The following is a 14,479-nucleotide window of genomic DNA, read 5'->3' on the forward strand; positions in this document are numbered from 1 at the left end:
GTGGCAGTGACTTTGGAGAACCATCACTATCTTATCTGCAAGATCAACTCCCACTTGATTCAAGCGATTGTCGTACTCAGATAATCTGAGCACACGCTCAACGATTGAGATTTTCTCCTTTACTTCGTGGACAAAGAATTTTGTCGGAGGTCTCTCTTAACAAGGGCACAAGCATGAAATCACAATTTCATCTCTTTAGAACATCTCTTATGTTCCGTGACATTTCAAAACGTCTTCGGCGCCTTGCTTCTAAGCCATTAAGTATTTTGCACTGAACTATCGTGTAGTCATCAGAAACGTGTATGTCGGATGTTCACAACATCTACACATGACGCTCGAGGTGCAACACACCGAGTGGTGCATTAAGGACATAAGCCTTCTGCGCAGCAACGAGGACAATCCTCGGTTTTACAGACTCAGTCTGCAAAGTTTGCTACTATCAACTTTCAACTAAATTTTCTCTAGGAACATATAAAAACAGTAGAGCTATAGCGCAAGCTACATCGTAATTCGCAAAGACCATTAGACTATGTTCATGAAAATTAGTTCAATTGATCATATTACTTAAGAACTCTCACTCAAAAAGTACATCTCTCTAGTCATTTGAGTGGTACATGATCCAAATCCACTATCTCAAGTCCGATCATCACGTGAGTCGAGAATAGTTTCAGTGGTAAGCATCTCTATGCTAATCATATCAACTATACGATTCATGCTCGACCTTTCAGTCTCATGTGTTCCGAGGCCATGTCTGCACATGCTAGGCTCGTCAAGCTTAACCCGAGTGTTCCGCGTGTGCAACTGTTTTGCACCCGTTGTATGTGAACGTTGAGTCTATCACACCCGATCATCACGTGGTGTCTCGAAACGAAGAACTGTCGCAATGGTGCACAGTCGGGGAGAACACAATTTCGTCTTGAAATTTAGTGAGAGATCACCTCATAATGCTACCGTCGTTCTAAGCAAGATAAGGTTCATAAAGGATTAACATCACATGCAATTCATAAGTGACATGATATGGCCATCATCATGTGCTTCTTGATCTCCATCACCAAAGCACCGGCACGATCTTCTTGTCACCAGCGTCACACCATGATCTCCATCAACGTGTCGCCATCGGGGTTGTCGTGCTACTCATGCTATTACTACTAAAGCTACGTCCTAGCAATATAGTAAACGCAACTGCAAGCACAAACGTTAGTTTAAAGACAACCCTATGGCTCCTGCCGGTTGCCGTACCATCGACGTGCAAGTCGATATTAACTATTACAACATGATCATCTCATACATCCAATATATCACATCACATCATTGGCCATATCACATCACAAGCATACCCTGCAAAAACAAGTTAGACGTCCTCTAATTGTTGTTGCATGTTTTACGTGGTGACCATGGGTATCTAGTAGGATCGCATCTTACTTACGCAAACACCACAACGGAGATATATGAATTGCTATTTAACCTCATCCAAGGACCTCCTCGGTCAAATCCGATTCAACTAAAGTTGGAGAAACCGACACTCGCCGGTCATCTTTGAGCAACGAAGTTACTCGTAGCGATGAAACCAGTCTCTCGTAAGCGTATGAGTAATGTCGGTCCGAGCCGCATCGATCCGACAATACCGCGGAATCAAGAAAAGTCTAAGGAGGGCAGCAAAACGCACATCACCGCCCACAAAAACTTTTGTGTTCTACTCGAGAAGACATCTACGCATGAACCTAGCTCATGATGCCACTGTTGGAGAACGTCGCATGGGAAACAAAAAAAAAAATCCTACGCGCACGAAGACCTATCATGGTGATGCCCATCTACGAGAGGGGATTTCAGATCTACGTACCCTTGTAGATCGCACAGTAGAAGCGTTAAGAAACGCGGTTGATATAGTGGAACGTCCTCAAGTCCCTCAATCCGCCCCGCAAACCATCCCAGGAACCGTCCCGCGATCCGTCCCACGATCCGCTCCGATCTAGTGCCGAACGGACGGCACCTCCGCGTTCAGTACACGTACAACTCGACGATGATCTCGGCCTTCTTGATCCAACAAGAGAGACAGAGAGGTAGATGAGTTCTCCGGCAGCGTGACGGCGCTCCGGAGGTTGGTGGTGATCTAAGCTCAGCAGGGCTCCGCCCAAGCTCCGCAGAAACGCGATCTAGAGGAAAAACCGTGGAGGTATGTGGTCGAGCTGCCGTGGCAAAAGTTGTCTCAAATCAGCCCTAATAGCTCCATATATATAGGAGGAGGGGAGGGGAGGCTTGCCTTGAGGCTCAAGGAGCCCCAAGGGCTGCGCCACCAAGGGGAGGAGGAGTCCTCCTCCAATCCTAGTCCAACTAGGATTGGAAGGTGGAGTCATTCTCTTCTTTCCCACCTTTCCCTTTTTTTTCTTTCTCTTCTTTTGGTTTTTCTTTTTCTCTTGCGCAAGACAGCCTTGGGATGACCCCACCTACTTGGTGCGCCACCCCCAAGGTCCTTGGGCCCTCTCGGGTGGGTGGTCCCTCCTCCCGGTGAAGATCCGGAACCCATTCGTCATTCCCGGTACATTACAGGTAATGCCCGAAAACCTTCCGGTAACCAAATGAAGTCATCCTATATATCAATCATCGTTTCCGGACCATTCCGGAAACCCTCGTGATGTCCGTGATCTCATCCGGGACTCCAAACAACATTCGGTAACCAACCATATAACTCAAATACGCATAAAACAACGTCAAACCTTAAGTGTGCAGACCCTGCGGGTTCGAGAACTTTGTAGACATAAGCCGAGTGACTCCTCGGTCAATATCCAATAGCGGGACCTGGATGCCCATATTGGATCCTACATATTCTACGAAGATCTTATCGTTTGAACCTCAGTGCCAAGGATTCATGTAATCCCGTATGTCATTCCGTTTGTCCTTCGGTATGTTACTTGCCCGAGATTCGATTGTGAGTATCCGCATACCTATTTCAATCTCGTTTACCAGCAAGTCTCTTTACTCGTTCTGTAATACAAGATCCCGCAACTTACACTAAGTCACATTGCTTGCAAGGCTTGTGTGTGATGTTGTATTACCGAATGGGCCCCGAGATACCTCTCCGTCACACGGTGTGACAAATCCGAGTCTCGATCCATACTAACTCAACGAACACCTTCGGAGATACCTGTAGAGCATCTTTATAGTCACCCAGTTACGTTGCGACGTTTGATACACACAAAGCATTCCTCCGGTGTCAGTGAGTTATATGATCTCATGGTCATAGGAACAAATACTTGACACGCAGAAAACAGTAGCAACAAAATGACACGATCAACATGCTACGTCTATTAGTTTGGGTCTAGTCCATCACATGATTCTCCCAATGATGTGATCCCGTTATCAAGTGACAACACTTGCCTATGGTCAGGAAACCTTGACCATCTTTGATCAACGAGCTAGTCAACTAGAGGCTTACTAGGGAGAGTGTTTTGTCTATGTATCCACACATGCACTGTGTTTCCAATCAATACAATTATAGCATGGATAATAAATGATTATCGTGAACAAAGAAATATAATAATAATTAATTTATTATTGCCTCTAGGGCATATTTCCAACAGCATGAGCTAACATACTTTTTGTACTCATATAATCTTATGATTGGACCTCTAGCGACCATCCGCAACTACTAGAAATCATTAAGGTAAACCAAACCGTAGGATTAAACATCAAATCCTTGTTACTCCCATGCGCAACAATCCCTTTACTCGGCTATAAGCTTCTATCACTCTAGCCACCCATTATAAGCGAATCATGAACGTATTGCAACACCCTACGGCGAGAATCTCTCACGTGTGCACGGCACGGATGGCACCATAGGACAACACCAAAATAAACATACACTCAAATCAATCAAAATCAGCAATCAAACCAAAGGACAACATAAATATACTCAAACATCATAGGATGGCAACACATCATTAAATAATAACATGTGGCATGAAACACCATGTTAAAGTATGGGATTACAACGGGTGCGGGAGAGTGGACCGTTGAAAAGAGATGAGGAAGGTGATGAAGATGGTGATGTTGATGAAGACGAGCACCGTTGCAATGGTTCCTCGGGCAGCACTCCAACGCCACTGAGAGAGGGGGGGGGGGAAGATGACACCCCCCCTTAGGCTTCCTCTCCATGGAATCCCTCTAGATGTGGAGAGGATCTCCCCTCTAGTCCTTGGCCTTCATGGCTCTCGGAGGGGCGAGAGCCCCTCCGAGATTGGACCTCTCGCTTTGTTTCTCTCCTGTTAATGCCCGTGATTTGACCGGACTAGAGGGTGGCGCAGACCTGCAAGGAGGAGATAGTCATCTCCTCTGACGACGAGAAGGACCAGCCGCAACAGCGGGCCTGTTTCCTCTCGAAGACTGCTCTGACGGGCAAAGAATTCGTCCGTCAGATGGAGATCATGATGGAGCGTTCGCTCCGTCAGATGAGCCCGGCGCCACTATCTTCACCGGCGCACGTGATGTAGGAGCAATCGCCCCCGCTTTGCGTTCACGTGAAGCACGAGCTGGCATCCCCACTCCGAAAAGTGAAGGACGAGTTGGCGTCCTCGTCGCGCAACCGCGTCCTCCACATCGATGACCGGGTGAAGCACGGGCTAGCGTCCCCCAACGCCTATGCCTTGTTGAGGACGAGTCGATGCCGCCCCCGTCGCTATGCGCGGATTGATGGGCTCTCGTCACCAATACAACACCACCGTCACCCTATAAAGGAGGAGCTACCGTCCGCGATCGCGAAGGCGCGTGACCGTATCCTCCACAATCTCGATGGAGGTGGTTAAGACGGTGCCTCCGGCTCTCAGGTCGTGGTATCCGAGGCAGAGCGTGTGGCGAGGCAACATGCTAGGTACAACCAGCACATTGTTGGTCGCCACTCTGCATTCGCCAAGACGGACGTGGCGCCAGGCGCCGTCGCCGCCTTGATGGGAGCTCGGCAAGGTCGACGAACAGTGATCGCTTAACACGTGCCCCACCAACGCCGACACGGGCAAGGCCGCCCACATTCATCCACAAGCATGGAGACCCACGGAGTGACACTGTCGGGAGTGGCCAAGGCGGCCCTTCGCACCGTGCAACAGGAGGCGAGCGACATGCAACCGCTGAACAAGGTTGTGGGAGTACTCCGACATCCTTACTCCACTAGAGGGACGACCATGACGACGACACAAACAACGATGATGATGCGGCAAGACAGGGCGATCATGATTACGAAGCTGTCGTCCCATATAGAGTTTTTTTTATATAATTTTAGTAAAACAATCAAAAAATCATCTAAATCTCTCCCTAATAATAAAGCACGGAGTGTTTCTGTCGTCCGCCGTGATCGTTTTGCAGAAAATCCCCTAGAATTTCCCGAAATTAATCCGTAGTCCGGATTTAAGTGAGAAACAAATCGTTTTTTGTATTTTTACAGGAAACCCCCTGTGATTTCTCAAAATCAACCCGCAGTACATAATTCGAATCTTTTTTGGAATTTTTGTATAAACCTCCTTTAGTTTTTATAAAATAAACCCGCAGTACATACTTGAGTAAAAAAAACAATAGTTTTCCATATGTTTTTGAAAACACCCCTACAGTTTTTAATTAATTAATCTGTAGTTCAATTGTAAGTGCAAAATACTTTAAAAAATCATATATTTTAAACGATAACTCCAATTTTACATTATTATATATGAAAATTTATTTTAAAAATATGTAGAATATGAATATAATGTTAGTTTATCTATTTAATTTCTTAAAATTCTGTTTATAATGTAATTTTAATCAATAGTGATGCGCATAATCTAAAAATAATGTTATTTTATGTACTTAACAATTTTAAAATTATATTTATGTTGTAATTTTAATCAATAGCGCACAATCCATTTTTTAATAACGAAGCCAGTCCATGTTGTTAATAAATCCATGGTCCAATTATAATTAACAAATACTTTAGAAAATTATATCTTTTAAATTGTAACTCTAATTTTAAATTATTACATATAAACTTTCATTCAAAAAATGTGTTGAATCGAAATATAATTTATCTTACATATTTAATTTTTAAATTGCTATTTATAATGTAATTTGAATCTATAATGATGCGTACAATCTAAATATGATGTTATTTTACTTATTTAAGAATTTTTTAAATTCTATTTATGCAGCAAGTTTAAATAAAGGTCTCAAGGCATGATTATTAGGTTAAGACGTATTATATGGTTTGCTCCCGTTGCAACGCACGGGCTCTTTTGCTAGTTATATCCAAACTTTGTATGAAATCCACCCGGTTTACGTGAATTTCCACGAACACTTCGAGAAGAAATTTGAGGATCACCATCGAAGATGCCCTTCTTAAATGTTCCTCCTTCACCAGCAGATGACATCCAATGATCCAAACATCCAATACAATCCCAAATTTCCAACCAATACAGAGTAAGAGCTCGTATCTTAAATTTCTACTTATAATGTAATTTGAATCTATAATGATGCGTACAATCTAAATATGATGTTATTTTACTTATTTCACAATTTTTAAATTCTATTTATTCAGTAAGTTTAAATAAAGGTCTCAAGGCATGATTATTAGGTTAAGACATGTTTTATGGTTTGGTCCCGTTGCAACGCACGGGCTCTTTTGCTAGTTATATCCAAACTTTGTATGAAATCCGTTCGGTTTACGCGAATTTCCACAAATACTGCGAGAAAAAATTTGAGGATCACCATTGAAGATGCCCTTCTTAAATGTTCCTCCTCCACCAGCACATGACATCCAATGATCCAAACATCCAATACAATCCCAAATTCCCAACCAATACCAGAGTAAGAGCTCGTATCTTAAATTTCTATTTATAATGTAATTTAAATCTATAATGATGCGTACAATCTAAATATGATGTTATTCTACTTATTTAATAATTTTTAAATTCTATTTATGCAGTAAGTTTAAATAAATGTCTCAAGGCATGATTATTAGGTTAAGACGTGTTCTATGATTTGCTTCCGTTGCAACGCACGGTCTCTTTTGCTAATTATATCCAAACTTTGTATGAAATCCGTCCGATTTACGCGAATTTCCACAAACACTGCCAGAAAAAATTTGAAGATCACCATTGAAGATGTTCTTCTTAAATGTTCCTCCTCCACCAGCACATGACATCCATCCAATGATCCAAACATCCAATACAATCCCAAATTCCCAACCAATACAGAGTAAGAGCTCGTATCTTAAATTTCTACTTATAATGTAATTTGAATCTATAATGATGCGTACAATCTAAATATGATGTTATTATACTTATTTAACAATTTTTAAATTCTATTTATTCAGTAAGTTTAAATAAAGGTCTCAAGGCATGATTATTAGGTTAAGACATGTTGTATGGTTTGGTCCCGTTGCAACGCACGGGCTCTTTTGCTAGTTATATCCAAACTTTGTATGAAATCCGTTCGGTTTACGCGAATTTCCAAAAATACTGCGAGAAAAAATTTGAGGATCACCATTGAAGATGCCCTTCTTAAATGTTCCTCCTCCACCAGCAGATGACATCCAATGATCCAAACATCCAATACAATCCCAAATTCCCAACCAATACCACAGTAAGAGCTCGTATCTTAAATTTCTATTTATAATGTAATTTAATTCTATAATGATGCGTACAATCTAAATATGATGTTATTTTTACTTATTGAAAAGATTTTAAATTCTATTTATGCAGTAAGTTTAAATAAATGTCTCAAGGCATGATTATTAGGTTAAGACGTGTTGTATGATTTGCTTCCGTTGCAACGCACGGTCTCTTTTGCTAGTTATATCCAAACTTTGTATGAAATCCGTCCGGTTTACGCGAATTTCCACAAACACTGCCAGAAGAAATTTGAAGATCACCATTGAAGATGTTCTTCTTAAATGTTCCTCCTCCACCAGCAGATGACATCCATCCAATGATCCAAACATCCAATACAATCCCAAATTCCCAACCAATACAGAGTAAGAGCTCGTATCTTAAATTTCTACTTCTAATGTAATTTGAATCTATAATGATGCGTACAATCTAAATATGATGTTATTTTACTTATTTAACCATTTTTAAATTCTATTTATTCAGTAAGTTTAAATAAAGGTCTCAAGGCATGATTATTAGGTTAAGACATGTTGTATGGTTTGGTCCCGTTGCAACGCACGGGCTCTTTTGCTAGTTATATCCAAACTTTGTATGAAATCCGTTCGGTTTACGCGAATTTCCACAAATACTGCGAGAAAAAATTTGAGGATCACCATTGAAGATGCCCTTCTTAAATGTTCCTCCTCCACCAGCAGATGACATCCAATGATCCAAACATCCAATACAATCCCAAATTCCCAACCAATACCAGAGTAAGAGCTCGTATCTTGAATTTCTATTTATAATGTAATTTAAATCTATAATGAGGCGTACAATCTAAATATGATGTTATTTTACTTATTTAATCATTTTTAAATTCTATTTATGCAGTAAGTTTAAATAAATGTCTCAAGGCATGATTATTAGGTTAAGACGTGTTGTATGATTTGCTTCCGTTGCAACGCACGATCTCTTTTCTATTTATATCCAAACTTTGTATGAAATCCGTCCGGTTTACGAGAATTTCCACAAACACTGCCAGAAGAAATTTGAAGATCGCCATTGAAGATGTTCTTCTTAAATGTCCTCCTCCACCAGCAGATGACATCCATCCAATGATCCAAACATCCAATACAATCCCAAATTCCCAACCAATACAGAGTAAGAGCTCGTATCTTAAATTTCTACTTATAATGTAATTTGAATCTATAATGATGCGTACAATCTAAATATGATGTTATTATACTTATTTAACAATTTTTAAATTCCATTTATTCAGTAAGTTAAATAAAGGTCTCAAGGCATGATTATTAGGTTAAGACATGTTGTATGGTTTGGTCCCGTTGCAACGCACGGGCTCTTTTGCTAGTTATATCCAAACTTTGTATGAAATCCGTTCGGTTTACGCGAATTTCCACAAATACTGCGAGAAAAAATTTGAGGATCACCATTGAAGATGCCCTTCTTAAATGTTCCTCCTCCACCAGCACATGACATCCAATGATCCAAACATCCAATACAATCCCAAATTCCCAACCAATACCAGAGTAAGAGCTTGTATCTTAAATTTCTATTTATAATGTAATTTAAATCTATAATGATGCGTACAATCTAAATATGATGTTATTTTATTTATTTAATAATTTTTAAATTCTATTTATGCAGTAAGTTTAAATAAATGTCTCAAGGCATGATTATTAGGTTAAGACGTGTTGTATGATTTGCTTCCGTTGCAACGCACGGTCTCTTTTGCTAGTTATATCCAAACTTTGTATGAAATCCGTCCGGTTTACGCGAATTTCCACAAACACTGCCAGAAGAAATTTGAAGATCACCATTGAAGATGTTCTTCTTAAATGTTCCTCCTCCACCAGCAGATGACATCCATCCAATGATCCAAACATCCAATACAATCCCCAATTCCCAACCAATACAGAGTAAGAGCTCGTATCTTAAATTTCTACTTATAATGTAATTTGAATCTATAATGATGCGTACAATCTAAATATGATGTTTTTTTACTTATTTAACCATTTTTAAATTCTATTTATTCAGTAAGTTTAAATAAAGGTCTCAAGGCATGATTATTAGGTTAAGACATGTTGTATGGTTTGGTCCCGTTGCAATGCACGGGCTCTTTTGCTAGTTATATCCAAACTTTGTTTGAAATCCGTTCGGTTTACGCGAATTTCCACAAATACTGCGAGAAAAAATTTGAGGATCACCATTGAAGATGCCCTTCTTAAATGTTCCTCCTCCACCAGCAGATGACATCCAATGATCCAAACATCCAATACAATCCCAAATTCCCAACCAATACCAGAGTAAGAGCTCGTATCTTAAATTTCTATTTATAATGTAATTTAAATCTATATTGATGCGTACAATCTAAATATGATGTTATTTTACTTATTTAATAATTTTTAAATTCTATTTATGCAGTAAGTTTAAATAAATGTCTCAAGACATGATTATTAGGTTAGGACGTGTTGTATGATTTGCTTCCGTTGCAACGCACGGTCTCTTTTGCTAGTTATATCCAAACTTTGTATGAAATCCGTCCGGTTTACGCGAATTTCCACAAATACTGCCAGAAGAAATTTGAAGATCACCATTGAAGATGTTCTTCTTAAATGTTCCTCCTCCACCAGCACATGACATCCATCCAATGATCCAAACATCCAATACAATCCCAAATTCCCAACCAATACAGAGTAAGAGCTCGTATCTTAAATTTCTACTTATAATGTAATTTGAATCTATAATGATGCGTACAATCTAAATATGATGTTTTTTTACTTATTTAACAATTTTTAAATTCTATTTATTCAGTAAGTTTAAAAAAAGGTCTCAAGGCATGATTATTAGGTTAAGACATGTTGTATGGTTTGCTCCCGTTGCAACGCACGGTCTCTTTGGCTAGTTATATCCAAACTTTGTATGAAATCCGTTCGGTTTACGCGAATTTCCACAAATACTGCGAGAAAAAATTTGAGGATCACCATTGAAGATGCCCTTCTTAAATGTTCCTCCTCCACCAGCAGATGACATCCAATGATCCAAACATCCAATACAATCCCAAGTTCCCAACCAATACCAGAGTAAGAGCTCGTATCTTAAATTTCTATTTATAATGTAATTTAAATCTATAATGATGCGTACAATCTAAATATGATGTTATTCTACTTATTTAATAATTTTTAAATTCTATTTATGCAGTAAGTTTAAATAAATGTCTCAAGGCATGATTATTAGGTTAAGACGTGTTCTATGATTTGCTTCCGTTGCAACGCACGGTCTCTTTTGCTAATTATATCCAAACTTTGTATGAAATCCGTCCGATTTACGCGAATTTCCACAAACACTGCCAGAAAAAATTTGAAGATCACCATTGAAGATGTTCTTCTTAAATGTTCCTCCTCCACCAGCACATGACATCCATCCAATGATCCAAACATCCAATACAATCCCAAATTCCCAACCAATACAGAGTAAGAGCTCGTATCTTAAATTTCTACTTATAATGTAATTTGAATCTATAATGATGCGTACAATCTAAATATGATGTTATTATACTTATTTAACAATTTTTAAATTCTATTTATTCAGTAAGTTTAAATAAAGGTCTCAAGGCATGATTATTAGGTTAAGACATGTTGTATGGTTTGGTCCCGTTGCAACGCACGGGCTCTTTTGCTAGTTATATCCAAACTTTGTATGAAATCCGTTCGGTTTACGCGAATTTCCAAAAATACTGCGAGAAAAAATTTGAGGATCACCATTGAAGATGCCCTTCTTAAATGTTCCTCCTCCACCAGCAGATGACATCCAATGATCCAAACATCCAATACAATCCCAAATTCCCAACCAATACCACAGTAAGAGCTCGTATCTTAAATTTCTATTTATAATGTAATTTAAATCTATAATGATGCGTACAATCTAAATATGATGTTATTTTTACTTATTGAAAAGATTTTAAATTCTATTTATGCAGTAAGTTTAAATAAATGTCTCAAGGCATGATTATTAGGTTAAGACGTGTTGTATGATTTGCTTCCGTTGCAACGCACGGTCTCTTTTGCTAGTTATATCCAAACTTTGTATGAAATCCGTCCGGTTTACGCGAATTTCCACAAACACTGCCAGAAGAAATTTGAAGATCACCATTGAAGATGTTCTTCTTAAATGTTCCTCCTCCACCAGCAGATGACATCCATCCAATGATCCAAACATCCAATACAATCCCAAATTCCCAACCAATACAGAGTAAGAGCTCGTATCTTAAATTTCTACTTCTAATGTAATTTGAATCTATAATGATGCGTACAATCTAAATATGATGTTATTTTACTTATTTAACCATTTTTAAATTCTATTTATTCAGTAAGTTTAAATAAAGGTCTCAAGGCATGATTATTAGGTTAAGACATGTTGTATGGTTTGGTCCCGTTGCAACGCACGGGCTCTTTTGCTAGTTATATCCAAACTTTGTATGAAATCCGTTCGGTTTACGCGAATTTCCACAAATACTGCGAGAAAAAATTTGAGGATCACCATTGAAGATGCCCTTCTTAAATGTTCCTCCTCCACCAGCAGATGACATCCAATGATCCAAACATCCAATACAATCCCAAATTCCCAACCAATACCAGAGTAAGAGCTCGTATCTTGAATTTCTATTTATAATGTAATTTAAATCTATAATGAGGCGTACAATCTAAATATGATGTTATTTTACTTATTTAATCATTTTTAAATTCTATTTATGCAGTAAGTTTAAATAAATGTCTCAAGGCATGATTATTAGGTTAAGACGTGTTGTATGATTTGCTTCCGTTGCAACGCACGATCTCTTTTCTATTTATATCCAAACTTTGTATGAAATCCGTCCGGTTTACGAGAATTTCCACAAACACTGCCAGAAGAAATTTGAAGATCACCATTGAAGATGTTCTTCTTAAATGTCCTCCTCCACCAGCAGATGACATCCATCCAATGATCCAAACATCCAATACAATCCCAAATTCCCAACCAATACAGAGTAAGAGCTCGTATCTTAAATTTCTACTTATAATGTAATTTGAATCTATAATGATGCGTACAATCTAAATATGATGTTATTATACTTATTTAACAATTTTTAAATTCCATTTATTCAGTAAGTTAAATAAAGGTCTCAAGGCATGATTATTAGGTTAAGACATGTTGTATGGTTTGGTCCCGTTGCAACGCACGGGCTCTTTTGCTAGTTATATCCAAACTTTGTATGAAATCCGTTCGGTTTACGCGAATTTCCACAAATACTGCGAGAAAAAATTTGAGGATCACCATTGAAGATGCCCTTCTTAAATGTTCCTCCTCCACCAGCACATGACATCCAATGATCCAAACATCCAATACAATCCCAAATTCCCAACCAATACGAGAGTAAGAGCTTGTATCTTAAATTTCTATTTATAATGTAATTTAAATCTATAATGATGCGTACAATCTAAATATGATGTTATTTTATTTATTTAATAATTTTTAAATTCTATTTATGCAGTAAGTTTAAATAAATGTCTCAAGGCATGATTATTAGGTTAAGACGTGTTGTATGATTTGCTTCCGTTGCAACGCACGGTCTCTTTTGCTAGTTATATCCAAACTTTGTATGAAATCCGTCCGGTTTACGCGAATTTCCACAAACACTGCCAGAAGAAATTTGAAGATCACCATTGAAGATGTTCTTCTTAAATGTTCCTCCTCCACCAGCAGATGACATCCATCCAATGATCCAAACATCCAATACAATCCCCAATTCCCAACCAATACAGAGTAAGAGCTCGTATCTTAAATTTCTACTTATAATGTAATTTGAATCTATAATGATGCGTACAATCTAAATATGATGTTTTTTTACTTATTTAACCATTTTTAAATTCTATTTATTCAGTAAGTTTAAATAAAGGTCTCAAGGCATGATTATTAGGTTAAGACATGTTGTATGGTTTGGTCCCGTTGCAATGCACGGGCTCTTTTGCTAGTTATATCCAAACTTTGTTTGAAATCCGTTCGGTTTACGCGAATTTCCACAAATACTGCGAGAAAAAATTTGAGGATCACCATTGAAGATGCCCTTCTTAAATGTTCCTCCTCCACCAGCAGATGACATCCAATGATCCAAACATCCAATACAATCCCAAATTCCCAACCAATACCAGAGTAAGAGCTCGTATCTTAAATTTCTATTTATAATGTAATTTAAATCTATATTGATGCGTACAATCTAAATATGATGTTATTTTACTTATTTAATAATTTTTAAATTCTATTTATGCAGTAAGTTTAAATAAATGTCTCAAGACATGATTATTAGGTTAGGACGTGTTGTATGATTTGCTTCCGTTGCAACGCACGGTCTCTTTTGCTAGTTATATCCAAACTTTGTATGAAATCCGTCCGGTTTACGCGAATTTCCACAAACACTGCGAGAAGAAATTTGAAGATCACCATTGAAGATGTTCTTCTTAAATGTTCCTCCTCCACCAGCACATGACATCCATCCAATGATCCAAACATCCAATACAATCCCAAATTCCCAACCAATACAGAGTAAGAGCTCGTATCTTAAATTTCTACTTATAATGTAATTTGAATCTATAATGATGCGTACAATCTAAATATGATGTTTTTTTACTTATTTAACAATTTTTAAATTCTATTTATTCAGTAAGTTTAAATAAAGGTCTCAAGGCATGATTATTAGGTTAAGACATGTTGTATGGTTTGCTCCCGTTGCAACGCACGGTCTCTTTGGCTAGTTATATCCAAACTTTGTATGAAATCCGTTCGGTTTACGCGAATTTCCACAAATACTGCGAGAAAAAATTTGA

This window comes from Hordeum vulgare, chromosome 4H (genome assembly GCF_904849725.1).
Source record: "Hordeum vulgare subsp. vulgare chromosome 4H, MorexV3_pseudomolecules_assembly, whole genome shotgun sequence".
Lineage (NCBI taxonomy): Eukaryota > Viridiplantae > Streptophyta > Magnoliopsida > Poales > Poaceae > Hordeum > Hordeum vulgare.